The following is a 15,821-nucleotide window of genomic DNA, read 5'->3' on the forward strand; positions in this document are numbered from 1 at the left end:
CCAGCGATGAGTGCTGTTGAGGTACCTGTGGGGGACGCGTCGCAAACGGCTGCTGTTGAGGGACTCTGCGCAGAGCAGGATAGCTTGGCATAGTATGGGGATATGGCCCAAGAAGACCGGCTGAATTCAAGGGATGCGCTGGAGCTTGGCGAGCTGACGGATCCTGCAATAAATGTATCACTATCTCCATTTGCTGCTTTAGCGTCGCGAGCTCTGAGCTCATGGCAGACAACTGCGCCCTTTGTTGTGCTTCTTGCTGTGCCATTTGTGCTCCTTGCCGAGCAATAGCTGCTTCAAGAGATGCATTCTGGTGACTAAGGCTGTTTAGCGCGTTGGAGACCACATGTTTGTCAACTGGGACTAATGGATTGACAACATTGGCGCTCTGCTGATGCACTTCGATCGCACGAAGGAGCTCTCTCTGAAAGTCAAGGAACAGCTGACTCTCAAAGATTTCTGGAAGTGATTCTAAAAGCTTATTGCTCAGAGTCCTTCCTTTGCTGTCAGGCTTCAGGTACAGCACGGCGTCTTGAAGGATAACTCTCCTCATTTGTACCAGCAATAGTAGGAAAGCTCTTCGATCAATCATTGCGCTGTTCATGAGCTTATTGGCCGTTGCGGCGGAGCTTCCCGTAGTTTCTTCATCTTGATCCCTAGCCGCTGTCGAATGGCGCATACGCTCCTGCCAGCCTCCCCAGTGCAGGTCGTCCTCCGTGATGAGATCCGGGTTTACATCTGTCATAGCATCATTACAATCCTTGACCCATTCCTCATTCTCTCTAACGCTGCTGTTAAAGTTCCCTTCGATCCAAGGGAAAATTTTCCTCTGCAGCTCCAAGTCAGGGATAACGAGATTACGCTCAAGGATATAAGGTTCCTGTTCCTTGTTGAAATGAGCCATATAAAACGCGCCAGTGGTGGGGTTCTTTGGAGCATAGAAACTCTCCATCTGTCCCATTACCCAACGCCCAAGGTGACGGATATGCTCCAAGCCTAAGCCCAGACGGTACGCATCTGATGTTCCTGCGTGTCGACCGGCGTGAGTGACCTTGGTCGAATAAATGCCACAGGTTCGCATCACAGAAGCTGTGGCATCGATTTGAGTCTTTGGTGCAACAGCATTCTTGCGAAGGCCTGCGTTGCGCTTCTCGATCGTACTAGCCGCGACCAAAAGCTTGATGTTGTACCAATCGTCAGGATCAGCGAAGTTTGGGACATCCTCCTTATCCAGCTATTATAGGAATGGTACGCGACCCAACATTTAACAACGAGCTAGGAAAGTACATAACCTATATTGCAGTAAGAAGAGACAAGAATGGCACAAATCTCTTACCATAAATCGTTCTAACATGTAGAAGCCAAACGCTCCTACAGTACACCTGTAAAAAACTTTATGACGAAAGGCGGTTGCATAAAGCTTAACACCCTTTTTATTTGTTTTGCCACGAGATATGCAAAACGTAAGTCCGAGAGCTGGCTGGGACCCACTTGCCGGATGGGAGACATGATACTGAACACATCAGATAGGTTAAGATTGCGAATGTCTTCATCTCGCAGCAGCATATGGTGTCGTGCCAAGATGCAAAGGCGCTCACGCATATATTGAAATCTACCTTCCGCATGGTACACTCGCTTCCCTTTTAGCCGCAGCATTGGCTTCATACCCCACGTATGGAGGGCCATCCGAATGAACTGCTTCTCATTATAGGGGTCGCGAATAGAACAGGTATCAGTGCGCGTCGATCCCTGGAATGAGGTGTCGTACACTAGTTTCCCCTCGTATTCCTCGATAGCCTCCTTCAGCGGGATATCCTTGCGCGGATGAGGTGCAGGGTTTGGCCAATCCACCTTTGATGACGCTTGCTCCTTGTAGAGATAAATTAATGCCTTCCTGGCACAATCCACTGTTTCTATCGAGATAGGCGCATAGATGAATCTTCGGCCAGTCTCATCAGTTTGCGGATGCGAAAGAACTATATTTGGATTAAAATGAAGTGTCAGAATGTCAATTAAGAGTGAGCCACAGCTTTGAACAAGGTTATTTTGGTTACATGATTACACTAGATTTACTTTTTGCTCTTTCCGCAATGGAGGAGACCATGAGGGCTTGTGGTTCAGCAGACATGAGGGCCTCTTCTTCAGCTGGTTGCGAGTGATTTTGTTCCTCGTCTTCGCTTCCTGCATCGTCTTTGTCACCTTGGGAGGCTTCCTCAAACCCCTCAAATGCCGGAGTCTCATAAGGCTGTGAATTACGTTGGCTATAATTTTGCTCCAGCTCATGGACAACATCCTGAAAAATACTTTCCTCTGTCTCTGCTTTCCAAGCCTTTGGTTTTCTCTTATTTTCGCGAGTCAGCTTGCCCTCTAACACTGATCTGGCCGCTTGTGATGAAGCCTTTCCAACGACGCCACTGAATCCCGCGTTTGAATCAATATATTTCTTTACTGTGCGCTTGAAAACAACCTCCTCGAAAAACTTTAACATTTTTCTTGCGTCAACGCTGCAGTCCGCTTTTTCTCTTGTGCTGCAGAACACCTATCATTTATATTGTATTTGCATATTTTGTATTACGAAGCATGAAAAAAAAAATTTGACTGTCCTAAAAAATAAAATAAACAAATAAACAAAATAATAAACTTACCTGCCAAGCTTTCAAGTATGTCTTGTACTGCAGCAATGTCTTTGAGGGATTCTTGTTGGCGAGGAGAGATTCGAGAACATGGTTAGCACAGGTTTTTCTCTGCTCTGCTGTTTCTTCAGACGAAAAAGGCGACTGAAGGTGGCTGGAAGAGTTATCAGTTGTTGCACCGATAATCGTGCCTTGGGAGTAGATCCGCTTGCGAGGGGTGTGTTCCTCGGAGACGTTGTGGACGCCTACAGAACAGGCCCTTCTTTTGCCCTCGCGGATCTCTCTCCTTTTTTCTTTTTCATCTCTGGCTTCCTTAGCCTTTCGTGCATAGCCACTTCTTCCTTCTTTCCCTTGCTTCACGCTAAATTCGAAGAAGGTCCCGCTTGGACCTGAGTTTATTGATGAAGAGGCAGCGTTGCCAGAAGAAGAAGAAGCGATAGTGCGGGGCATCTTGATAGGTTACTTTATATTTTTTGTTGAGGGAATTGGGTAGATATTTGTGAGTACGATCAAGTGTTGCAAGTAGTGGTTATCGTAATAAATAGCGATGATGTATAATGTATAAAAGAAAAGAATAAAAAAGAAAAATGTAAGCGAACATGGTTTTATACTTTTAGCTCATATTGTCAAGTCCAGTTCAAGAATATACTCTCCTCATATTTCAATTGTTCAATCGCTATCTTAGTGAGCTTGATCAATTGTTAGCTTCCCTCAAGCGCGTTATTTTCCTTTGAGTACGGAATGAGTACAGATGAGGAATGAGTGGAATGAGTGGAATGGAATGCGGGAATGAAGAATTGAGTATGAAGCAAGGTGTTGATCAGATCAGACCGCTTTGTGAGCGCGCTACGCGCGTGTAACTAAAGATACTTTTAGTTTCTACTTTTCAGTTAGATGTAGTGAAAAGACATGTGCCTGAATTCTAACCTCTGTGTCTCTGTGTCTGTACGTGAAACCTATGAAACATTTTGCCTATTAATGGGCATACACTGGAATTTGACTTAATAAACTATTACAGTATATAGAGCGAATCTGAATCAATATTAAGACAGGGAGTGCTCTGTGTCTTGAAATGTGACTGTCACTGCTCTGTGTCTTGTTTGTGTAACCATTTTGGCGTATATTTAAGTCAAAGTGCGTATAATGTAGTCAATATAAACCACAGAATGCGTAAAATGTAGTGAAAACGGCGTATATTCCTTCCTTTTCAATCATTAGTATTTCAGATACCTTGCTATTCTGGTATTATTTGACTTTTTACAGACCACATCTGGTCAAGTTAATCTAAACTAACATTCCCTTTATCCATACTCCATACTATTCGCCATTTATTTCCCTCAACGGAAATGAGGAGAAAGTGCGTTTAGACGCTACCAAACGCCAAACGGATCGCAAACGCGCGACTCACAAACATACCAATTTCTTTTTATTTTATTTTTTTGGCAAAGCAATTAATGCATTTAGTATTTTATTACTATATCTATTATTATATATGTTACTATCGTACATGCTTCTATATATGCTATTGTTACCTACCTGGGAAGTGTATTGTCATTTATTGGTCATCTTCAGGATCCTCTTGCTCCCTAGCTTTCATGGATATCAACAGTGAGTTAATAGTCTTTCCCTCATTTGCCTGTGACCACTCAGCAACAATGTCTTCAGGATTGCGACCTTCCCTTCGTGCTGCTTCGTTGATCAGCCTAATTAACTCATATCGTCGATTGTAGGCCCTTTGGTCTGATGTATTCACTGGCCAACTCGGGTTCAATCTTTTAAATGCTGCAAGGGGCCCATGAAACTCATCCCAAGCATCTGCCACTGTGAGCTTTCCGCGGTCTGCTTTCCATTTGAAAGTGGCGCTTGATGAGCTGGGGCCTGGGGACGAGTGATGCGATGGCTCTGGCGCTCGTTGGAAGCAATGTAGAGGAGCTTGAACCAGCGATGAGTGCTGTTGAGGTACCTGTGGGGGACGCGTCGCAAACGGCTGCTGTTGAGGGACTCTGCGCAGAGCAGGATAGCTTGGCATAGTATGGGGATATGGCCCAAGAAGACCGGCTGAATTCAAGGGATGCGCTGGAGCTTGGCGAGCTGACGGATCCTGCAATAAATGTATCACTATCTCCATTTGCTGCTTTAGCGTCGCGAGCTCTGAGCTCATGGCAGACAACTGCGCCCTTTGTTGTGCTTCTTGCTGTGCCATTTGTGCTCCTTGCCGAGCAATAGCTGCTTCAAGAGATGCATTCTGGTGACTAAGGCTGTTTAGCGCGTTGGAGACCACATGTTTGTCAACTGGGACTAATGGATTGACAACATTGGCGCTCTGCTGATGCACTTCGATCGCACGAAGGAGCTCTCTCTGAAAGTCAAGGAACAGCTGACTCTCAAAGATTTCTGGAAGTGATTCTAAAAGCTTATTGCTCAGAGTCCTTCCTTTGCTGTCAGGCTTCAGGTACAGCACGGCGTCTTGAAGGATAACTCTCCTCATTTGTACCAGCAATAGTAGGAAAGCTCTTCGATCAATCATTGCGCTGTTCATGAGCTTATTGGCCGTTGCGGCGGAGCTTCCCGTAGTTTCTTCATCTTGATCCCTAGCCGCTGTCGAATGGCGCATACGCTCCTGCCAGCCTCCCCAGTGCAGGTCGTCCTCCGTGATGAGATCCGGGTTTACATCTGTCATAGCATCATTACAATTACCATTCCTCATTTCTCTCAAGCTGCTGTTATAACCCTTCGATCCAGGGAAAATTTTCCTCTGCAGCTCCAAGTCAGGGATAACGAGATTACGCTCAAGGATATAAGGTTCCTGTTCCTTGTTGAAATGAGCCATATAAAACGCGCCAGTGGTGGGGTTCTTTGGAGCATAGAAACTCTCCATCTGTCCCATTACCCAACGCCCAAGGTGACGGATATGGCTCCAAGCCTAAGCCCAGACGGTACGCATCTGATGTTCCTGCGTGTCGACCGGCGTGAGTGACCTTGGTCGAATAAATGCCACAGGTTCGCATCACAGAAGCTGTGGCATCGATTTGAGTCTTTGGTGCAACAGCATTCTTGCGAAGGCCTGCGTTGCGCTTCTCGATCGTACTAGCCGCGACCAAAAGCTTGATGTTGTACCAATCGTCAGGATCAGCGAAGTTTGGGACATCCTCCTTATCCAGCTATTATAGGAATGGTACGCGACCCAACATTTAACAACGAGCTAGGAAAGTACATAACCTATATTGCAGTAAGAAGAGACAAGAATGGCACAAATCTCTTACCATAAATCGTTCTAACATGTAGAAGCCAAACGCTCCTACAGTACACCTGTAAAAAACTTTATGACGAAAGGCGGTTGCATAAAGCTTAACACCCTTTTTATTTGTTTTGCCACGAGATATGCAAACGTAAGTCCGAGAGCTGGCTGGGACCCACTTGCCGGATGGGAGGACATGATAACTGAACACATCAGATAGGTTAAGATTGCGAATGTCTTCATCTCGCAGCAGCATATGGTGTCGTGCCAAGATGCAAAGGCGCTCACGCATATATTGAAATCTACCTCCGCATGGTACACTCGCTTCCCTTTTAGCCGCAGCATTGGCTTCATACCCCACGTATGGAGGGCCATCCGAATGAACTGCTTCTCATTATAGGGTCGCGAATAGAACAGGTATCAGTGCGCGTCGATCCCTGGAATGAGGTGTCGTACACTAGTTTCCCTCGTATCCTCGATAGCCTCCTTCAGCGGGAATCCTTGCGCGGATGATGTCAGGTTGCCAATCCACCTTTGATGACGCTTGCTCCTTGTAGAGATAAATTAATGCCTTCCTGGCACAATCCACTGTTTTCTATCGAGATAGGCGCATAGATGAATCTTCGGGCCCAGTCTCATCAGTTTGCGGATGCGAAAGAACTATATTTGGATTAAAATGAAGTGTCAGAATGTCAATTAAGAGTGAGCCACAGCTTTGAACAAGGTTATTTTGGTTACATGATTACACTAGATTACTTTTTGCTCTTTCCGCAATGGAGGAGACCATGAGGGCTTGTGGTTCAGCAGACATGAGGGCCTCTTCTTCAAGCTGGTTGCGAGTGATTTTGTTCCTCGTCTTCGCTTCCTGCATCGTCTTTGTCACCTTGGGAGGCTTCTCAAACCCCTCAAATGCCGGAGTCTCATAAGGCTGTGAATTACGTTGGCTATAATTTTGCTCCAGCTCATGGACAAATCCTGAAAAATACTTTCCTCTGTCTCTGCTTTCCAAGCCTTTGGTTTTCTCTTATTTTCGCGAGTCAGCTTGCCCTCTAACACTGATCTGGCCGCTTGTGATGAAGCCTTTCCAACGACGCCACTGAATCCCGCGTTTGAATCAATATATTTCTTTACTGTGCGCTTGAAAAACAACCTCCTCGAAAACTTTAACATTTTTCTTGCGTCAACGCTGCAGTCCGCTTTTTCTCTTGTGCTGCAGAACACCTATCATTTATATTGTATTTGCATATTTTGTATTACGAAGCATGAAAAAAAAAAATTTGACTGTCCTAAAAAATAAAATAAACAAATAAACAAAATAATAAACTTACCTGCCAAGCTTTCAAGTATGTCTTGTACTGCAGCAATGTCTTTGAGGGATTCTTGTTGGCGAGGAGAGATTCGAGAACATGGTTAGCACAGGTTTTTCTCTGCTCTGCTGTTTCTTCAGACGAAAAAGGCGACTGAAGGTGGCTGGAAGAGTTATCAGTTGTTGCACCGATAATCGTGCCTTGGGAGTAGATCCGCTTGCGAGGGGTGTGTTCCTCGGAGACGTTGTGGACGCCTACAGAACAGGCCCTTCTTTTGCCCTCGCGGATCTCTCTCCTTTTTTCTTTTTCATCTCTGGCTTCCTTAGCCTTTCGTGCATAGCCACTTCTTCCTTCTTTCCCTTGCTTCACGCTAAATTCGAAGAAGGTCCCGCTTGGACCTGAGTTTATTGATGAAGAGGCAGCGTTGCCAGAAGAAGAAGAAGCGATAGTGCGGGGCATCTTGATAGGTTACTTTATATTTTTTGTTGAGGGAATTGGGTAGATATTTGTGAGTACGATCAAGTGTTGCAAGTAGTGGTTATCGTAATAAATAGCGATGATGTATAATGTATAAAAGAAAAGAATAAAAAAGAAAAATGTAAGCGAACATGGTTTTATACTTTTAGCTCATATTGTCAAGTCCAGTTCAAGAATATACTCTCCTCATATTTCAATTGTTCAATCGCTATCTTAGTGAGCTTGATCAATTGTTAGCTTCCCTCAAGCGCGTTATTTTCCTTTGAGTACGGAATGAGTACAGATGAGGAATGAGTGGAATGAGTGGAATGGAATGCGGGAATGAAGAATTGAGTATGAAGCAAGGTGTTGATCAGATCAGACCGCTTTGTGAGCGCGCTACGCGCGTGTAACTAAAGATACTTTTAGTTTCTACTTTTCAGTTAGATGTAGTGAAAAGACATGTGCCTGAATTCTAACCTCTGTGTCTCTGTGTCTGTACGTGAAACCTATGAAACATTTTGCCTATTAATGGGCATACACTGGAATTTGACTTAATAAACTATTACAGTATATAGAGCGAATCTGAATCAATATTAAGACAGGGAGTGCTCTGTGTCTTGAAATGTGACTGTCACTGCTCTGTGTCTTGTTTGTGTAACCATTTTGGCGTATATTTAAGTCAAAGTGCGTATAATGTAGTCAATATAAACCACAGAATGCGTAAAATGTAGTGAAAACGGCGTATATTCCTTCCTTTTCAATCATTAGTATTTCAGATACCTTGCTATTCTGGTATTATTTGACTTTTTACAGACCACATCTGGTCAAGTTAATCTAAACTAACATTCCCTTTATCCATACTCCATACTATTCGCCATTTATTTCCCTCAACGGAAATGAGGAGAAAGTGCGTTTAGACGCTACCAAACGCCAAACGGATCGCAAACGCGCGACTCACAAACATACCAATTTCTTTTTATTTTATTTTTTTGGCAAAGCAATTAATGCATTTAGTATTTTATTACTATATCTATTATTATATATGTTACTATCGTACATGCTTCTATATATGCTATTGTTACCTACCTGGGAAGTGTATTGTCATTTATTGGTCATCTTCAGGATCCTCTTGCTCCCTAGCTTTCATGGATATCAACAGTGAGTTAATAGTCTTTCCCTCATTTGCCTGTGACCACTCAGCAACAATGTCTTCAGGATTGCGACCTTCCCTTCGTGCTGCTTCGTTGATCAGCCTAATTAACTCATATCGTCGATTGTAGGCCCTTTGGTCTGATGTATTCACTGGCCAACTCGGGTTCAATCTTTTAAATGCTGCAAGGGGCCCATGAAACTCATCCCAAGCATCTGCCACTGTGAGCTTTCCGCGGTCTGCTTTCCATTTGAAAGTGGCGCTTGATGAGCTGGGGCCTGGGGACGAGTGATGCGATGGCTCTGGCGCTCGTTGGAAGCAATGTAGAGGAGCTTGAACCAGCGATGAGTGCTGTTGAGGTACCTGTGGGGGACGCGTCGCAAACGGCTGCTGTTGAGGGACTCTGCGCAGAGCAGGATAGCTTGGCATAGTATGGGGATATGGCCCAAGAAGACCGGCTGAATTCAAGGGATGCGCTGGAGCTTGGCGAGCTGACGGATCCTGCAATAAATGTATCACTATCTCCATTTGCTGCTTTAGCGTCGCGAGCTCTGAGCTCATGGCAGACAACTGCGCCCTTTGTTGTGCTTCTTGCTGTGCCATTTGTGCTCCTTGCCGAGCAATAGCTGCTTCAAGAGATGCATTCTGGTGACTAAGGCTGTTTAGCGCGTTGGAGACCACATGTTTGTCAACTGGGACTAATGGATTGACAACATTGGCGCTCTGCTGATGCACTTCGATCGCACGAAGGAGCTCTCTCTGAAAGTCAAGGAACAGCTGACTCTCAAAGATTTCTGGAAGTGATTCTAAAAGCTTATTGCTCAGAGTCCTTCCTTTGCTGTCAGGCTTCAGGTACAGCACGGCGTCTTGAAGGATAACTCTCCTCATTTGTACCAGCAATAGTAGGAAAGCTCTTCGATCAATCATTGCGCTGTTCATGAGCTTATTGGCCGTTGCGGCGGAGCTTCCCGTAGTTTCTTCATCTTGATCCCTAGCCGCTGTCGAATGGCGCATACGCTCCTGCCAGCCTCCCCAGTGCAGGTCGTCCTCCGTGATGAGATCCGGGTTTACATCTGTCATAGCATCATTACAATCCTTGACCCATTCCTCATTCTCTCTAACGCTGCTGTTAAAGTTCCCTTCGATCCAAGGGAAAATTTTCCTCTGCAGCTCCAAGTCAGGGATAACGAGATTACGCTCAAGGATATAAGGTTCCTGTTCCTTGTTGAAATGAGCCATATAAAACGCGCCAGTGGTGGGGTTCTTTGGAGCATAGAAACTCTCCATCTGTCCCATTACCCAACGCCCAAGGTGACGGATATGCTCCAAGCCTAAGCCCAGACGGTACGCATCTGATGTTCCTGCGTGTCGACCGGCGTGAGTGACCTTGGTCGAATAAATGCCACAGGTTCGCATCACAGAAGCTGTGGCATCGATTTGAGTCTTTGGTGCAACAGCATTCTTGCGAAGGCCTGCGTTGCGCTTCTCGATCGTACTAGCCGCGACCAAAAGCTTGATGTTGTACCAATCGTCAGGATCAGCGAAGTTTGGGACATCCTCCTTATCCAGCTATTATAGGAATGGTACGCGACCCAACATTTAACAACGAGCTAGGAAAGTACATAACCTATATTGCAGTAAGAAGAGACAAGAATGGCACAAATCTCTTACCATAAATCGTTCTAACATGTAGAAGCCAAACGCTCCTACAGTACACCTGTAAAAAACTTTATGACGAAAGGCGGTTGCATAAAGCTTAACACCCTTTTTATTTGTTTTGCCACGAGATATGCAAAACGTAAGTCCGAGAGCTGGCTGGGACCCACTTGCCGGATGGGAGGACATGATACTGAACACATCAGATAGGTTAAGATTGCGAATGTCTTCATCTCGCAGCAGCATATGGTGTCGTGCCAAGATGCAAAGGCGCTCACGCATATATTGAAATCTACCTTCCGCATGGTACACTCGCTTCCCTTTTAGCCGCAGCATTGGCTTCATACCCCACGTATGGAGGGCCATCCGAATGAACTGCTTCTCATTATAGGGGTCGCGAATAGAACAGGTATCAGTGCGCGTCGATCCCTGGAATGAGGTGTCGTACACTAGTTTCCCCTCGTATTCCTCGATAGCCTCCTTCAGCGGGATATCCTTGCGCGGATGAGGTGCAGGGTTTGGCCAATCCACCTTTGATGACGCTTGCTCCTTGTAGAGATAAATTAATGCCTTCCTGGCACAATCCACTGTTTCTATCGAGATAGGCGCATAGATGAATCTTCGGCCAGTCTCATCAGTTTGCGGATGCGAAAGAACTATATTTGGATTAAAATGAAGTGTCAGAATGTCAATTAAGAGTGAGCCACAGCTTTGAACAAGGTTATTTTGGTTACATGATTACACTAGATTTACTTTTTGCTCTTTCCGCAATGGAGGAGACCATGAGGGCTTGTGGTTCAGCAGACATGAGGGCCTCTTCTTCAGCTGGTTGCGAGTGATTTTGTTCCTCGTCTTCGCTTCCTGCATCGTCTTTGTCACCTTGGGAGGCTTCCTCAAACCCCTCAAATGCCGGAGTCTCATAAGGCTGTGAATTACGTTGGCTATAATTTTGCTCCAGCTCATGGACAACATCCTGAAAAATACTTTCCTCTGTCTCTGCTTTCCAAGCCTTTGGTTTTCTCTTATTTTCGCGAGTCAGCTTGCCCTCTAACACTGATCTGGCCGCTTGTGATGAAGCCTTTCCAACGACGCCACTGAATCCCGCGTTTGAATCAATATATTTCTTTACTGTGCGCTTGAAAACAACCTCCTCGAAAAACTTTAACATTTTTCTTGCGTCAACGCTGCAGTCCGCTTTTTCTCTTGTGCTGCAGAACACCTATCATTTATATTGTATTTGCATATTTTGTATTACGAAGCATGAAAAAAAAAATTTGACTGTCCTAAAAAATAAAATAAACAAATAAACAAAATAATAAACTTACCTGCCAAGCTTTCAAGTATGTCTTGTACTGCAGCAATGTCTTTGAGGGATTCTTGTTGGCGAGGAGAGATTCGAGAACATGGTTAGCACAGGTTTTTCTCTGCTCTGCTGTTTCTTCAGACGAAAAAGGCGACTGAAGGTGGCTGGAAGAGTTATCAGTTGTTGCACCGATAATCGTGCCTTGGGAGTAGATCCGCTTGCGAGGGGTGTGTTCCTCGGAGACGTTGTGGACGCCTACAGAACAGGCCCTTCTTTTGCCCTCGCGGATCTCTCTCCTTTTTTCTTTTTCATCTCTGGCTTCCTTAGCCTTTCGTGCATAGCCACTTCTTCCTTCTTTCCCTTGCTTCACGCTAAATTCGAAGAAGGTCCCGCTTGGACCTGAGTTTATTGATGAAGAGGCAGCGTTGCCAGAAGAAGAAGAAGCGATAGTGCGGGGCATCTTGATAGGTTACTTTATATTTTTTGTTGAGGGAATTGGGTAGATATTTGTGAGTACGATCAAGTGTTGCAAGTAGTGGTTATCGTAATAAATAGCGATGATGTATAATGTATAAAAGAAAAGAATAAAAAAGAAAAATGTAAGCGAACATGGTTTTATACTTTTAGCTCATATTGTCAAGTCCAGTTCAAGAATATACTCTCCTCATATTTCAATTGTTCAATCGCTATCTTAGTGAGCTTGATCAATTGTTAGCTTCCCTCAAGCGCGTTATTTTCCTTTGAGTACGGAATGAGTACAGATGAGGAATGAGTGGAATGAGTGGAATGGAATGCGGGAATGAAGAATTGAGTATGAAGCAAGGTGTTGATCAGATCAGACCGCTTTGTGAGCGCGCTACGCGCGTGTAACTAAAGATACTTTTAGTTTCTACTTTTCAGTTAGATGTAGTGAAAAGACATGTGCCTGAATTCTAACCTCTGTGTCTCTGTGTCTGTACGTGAAACCTATGAAACATTTTGCCTATTAATGGGCATACACTGGAATTTGACTTAATAAACTATTACAGTATATAGAGCGAATCTGAATCAATATTAAGACAGGGAGTGCTCTGTGTCTTGAAATGTGACTGTCACTGCTCTGTGTCTTGTTTGTGTAACCATTTTGGCGTATATTTAAGTCAAAGTGCGTATAATGTAGTCAATATAAACCACAGAATGCGTAAAATGTAGTGAAAACGGCGTATATTCCTTCCTTTTCAATCATTAGTATTTCAGATACCTTGCTATTCTGGTATTATTTGACTTTTTACAGACCACATCTGGTCAAGTTAATCTAAACTAACATTCCCTTTATCCATACTCCATACTATTCGCCATTTATTTCCCTCAACGGAAATGAGGAGAAAGTGCGTTTAGACGCTACCAAACGCCAAACGGATCGCAAACGCGCGACTCACAAACATACCAATTTCTTTTTATTTTATTTTTTTGGCAAAGCAATTAATGCATTTAGTATTTTATTACTATATCTATTATTATATATGTTACTATCGTACATGCTTCTATATATGCTATTGTTACCTACCTGGGAAGTGTATTGTCATTTATTGGTCATCTTCAGGATCCTCTTGCTCCCTAGCTTTCATGGATATCAACAGTGAGTTAATAGTCTTTCCCTCATTTGCCTGTGACCACTCAGCAACAATGTCTTCAGGATTGCGACCTTCCCTTCGTGCTGCTTCGTTGATCAGCCTAATTAACTCATATCGTCGATTGTAGGCCCTTTGGTCTGATGTATTCACTGGCCAACTCGGGTTCAATCTTTTAAATGCTGCAAGGGGCCCATGAAACTCATCCCAAGCATCTGCCACTGTGAGCTTTCCGCGGTCTGCTTTCCATTTGAAAGTGGCGCTTGATGAGCTGGGGCCTGGGGACGAGTGATGCGATGGCTCTGGCGCTCGTTGGAAGCAATGTAGAGGAGCTTGAACCAGCGATGAGTGCTGTTGAGGTACCTGTGGGGGACGCGTCGCAAACGGCTGCTGTTGAGGGACTCTGCGCAGAGCAGGATAGCTTGGCATAGTATGGGGATATGGCCCAAGAAGACCGGCTGAATTCAAGGGATGCGCTGGAGCTTGGCGAGCTGACGGATCCTGCAATAAATGTATCACTATCTCCATTTGCTGCTTTAGCGTCGCGAGCTCTGAGCTCATGGCAGACAACTGCGCCCTTTGTTGTGCTTCTTGCTGTGCCATTTGTGCTCCTTGCCGAGCAATAGCTGCTTCAAGAGATGCATTCTGGTGACTAAGGCTGTTTAGCGCGTTGGAGACCACATGTTTGTCAACTGGGACTAATGGATTGACAACATTGGCGCTCTGCTGATGCACTTCGATCGCACGAAGGAGCTCTCTCTGAAAGTCAAGGAACAGCTGACTCTCAAAGATTTCTGGAAGTGATTCTAAAAGCTTATTGCTCAGAGTCCTTCCTTTGCTGTCAGGCTTCAGGTACAGCACGGCGTCTTGAAGGATAACTCTCCTCATTTGTACCAGCAATAGTAGGAAAGCTCTTCGATCAATCATTGCGCTGTTCATGAGCTTATTGGCCGTTGCGGCGGAGCTTCCCGTAGTTTCTTCATCTTGATCCCTAGCCGCTGTCGAATGGCGCATACGCTCCTGCCAGCCTCCCCAGTGCAGGTCGTCCTCCGTGATGAGATCCGGGTTTACATCTGTCATAGCATCATTACAATCCTTGACCCATTCCTCATTCTCTCTAACGCTGCTGTTAAAGTTCCCTTCGATCCAAGGGAAAATTTTCCTCTGCAGCTCCAAGTCAGGGATAACGAGATTACGCTCAAGGATATAAGGTTCCTGTTCCTTGTTGAAATGAGCCATATAAAACGCGCCAGTGGTGGGGTTCTTTGGAGCATAGAAACTCTCCATCTGTCCCATTACCCAACGCCCAAGGTGACGGATATGCTCCAAGCCTAAGCCCAGACGGTACGCATCTGATGTTCCTGCGTGTCGACCGGCGTGAGTGACCTTGGTCGAATAAATGCCACAGGTTCGCATCACAGAAGCTGTGGCATCGATTTGAGTCTTTGGTGCAACAGCATTCTTGCGAAGGCCTGCGTTGCGCTTCTCGATCGTACTAGCCGCGACCAAAAGCTTGATGTTGTACCAATCGTCAGGATCAGCGAAGTTTGGGACATCCTCCTTATCCAGCTATTATAGGAATGGTACGCGACCCAACATTTAACAACGAGCTAGGAAAGTACATAACCTATATTGCAGTAAGAAGAGACAAGAATGGCACAAATCTCTTACCATAAATCGTTCTAACATGTAGAAGCCAAACGCTCCTACAGTACACCTGTAAAAAACTTTATGACGAAAGGCGGTTGCATAAAGCTTAACACCCTTTTTATTTGTTTTGCCACGAGATATGCAAAACGTAAGTCCGAGAGCTGGCTGGGACCCACTTGCCGGATGGGAAGACATGATACTGAACACATCAGATAGGTTAAGATTGCGAATGTCTTCATCTCGCAGCAGCATATGGTGTCGTGCCAAGATGCAAAGGCGCTCACGCATATATTGAAATCTACCTTCCGCATGGTACACTCGCTTCCCTTTTAGCCGCAGCATTGGCTTCATACCCCACGTATGGAGGGCCATCCGAATGAACTGCTTCTCATTATAGGGGTCGCGAATAGAACAGGTATCAGTGCGCGTCGATCCCTGGAATGAGGTGTCGTACACTAGTTTCCCCTCGTATTCCTCGATAGCCTCCTTCAGCGGGATATCCTTGCGCGGATGAGGTGCAGGGTTTGGCCAATCCACCTTTGATGACGCTTGCTCCTTGTAGAGATAAATTAATGCCTTCCTGGCACAATCCACTGTTTCTATCGAGATAGGCGCATAGATGAATCTTCGGCCAGTCTCATCAGTTTGCGGATGCGAAAGAACTATATTTGGATTAAAATGAAGTGTCAGAATGTCAATTAAGAGTGAGCCACAGCTTTGAACAAGGTTATTTTGGTTACATGATTACACTAGATTTACTTTTTGCTCTTTCCGCAATGGAGGAGACCATGAGGGCTTGTGGTTCAGCAGACATGAGG

This window comes from Lobosporangium transversale (genome assembly GCF_002105155.1).
Source record: "Lobosporangium transversale strain NRRL 3116 chromosome Unknown BCR41scaffold_58, whole genome shotgun sequence".
NCBI lineage: Eukaryota > Fungi > Mortierellomycota > Mortierellomycetes > Mortierellales > Mortierellaceae > Lobosporangium > Lobosporangium transversale.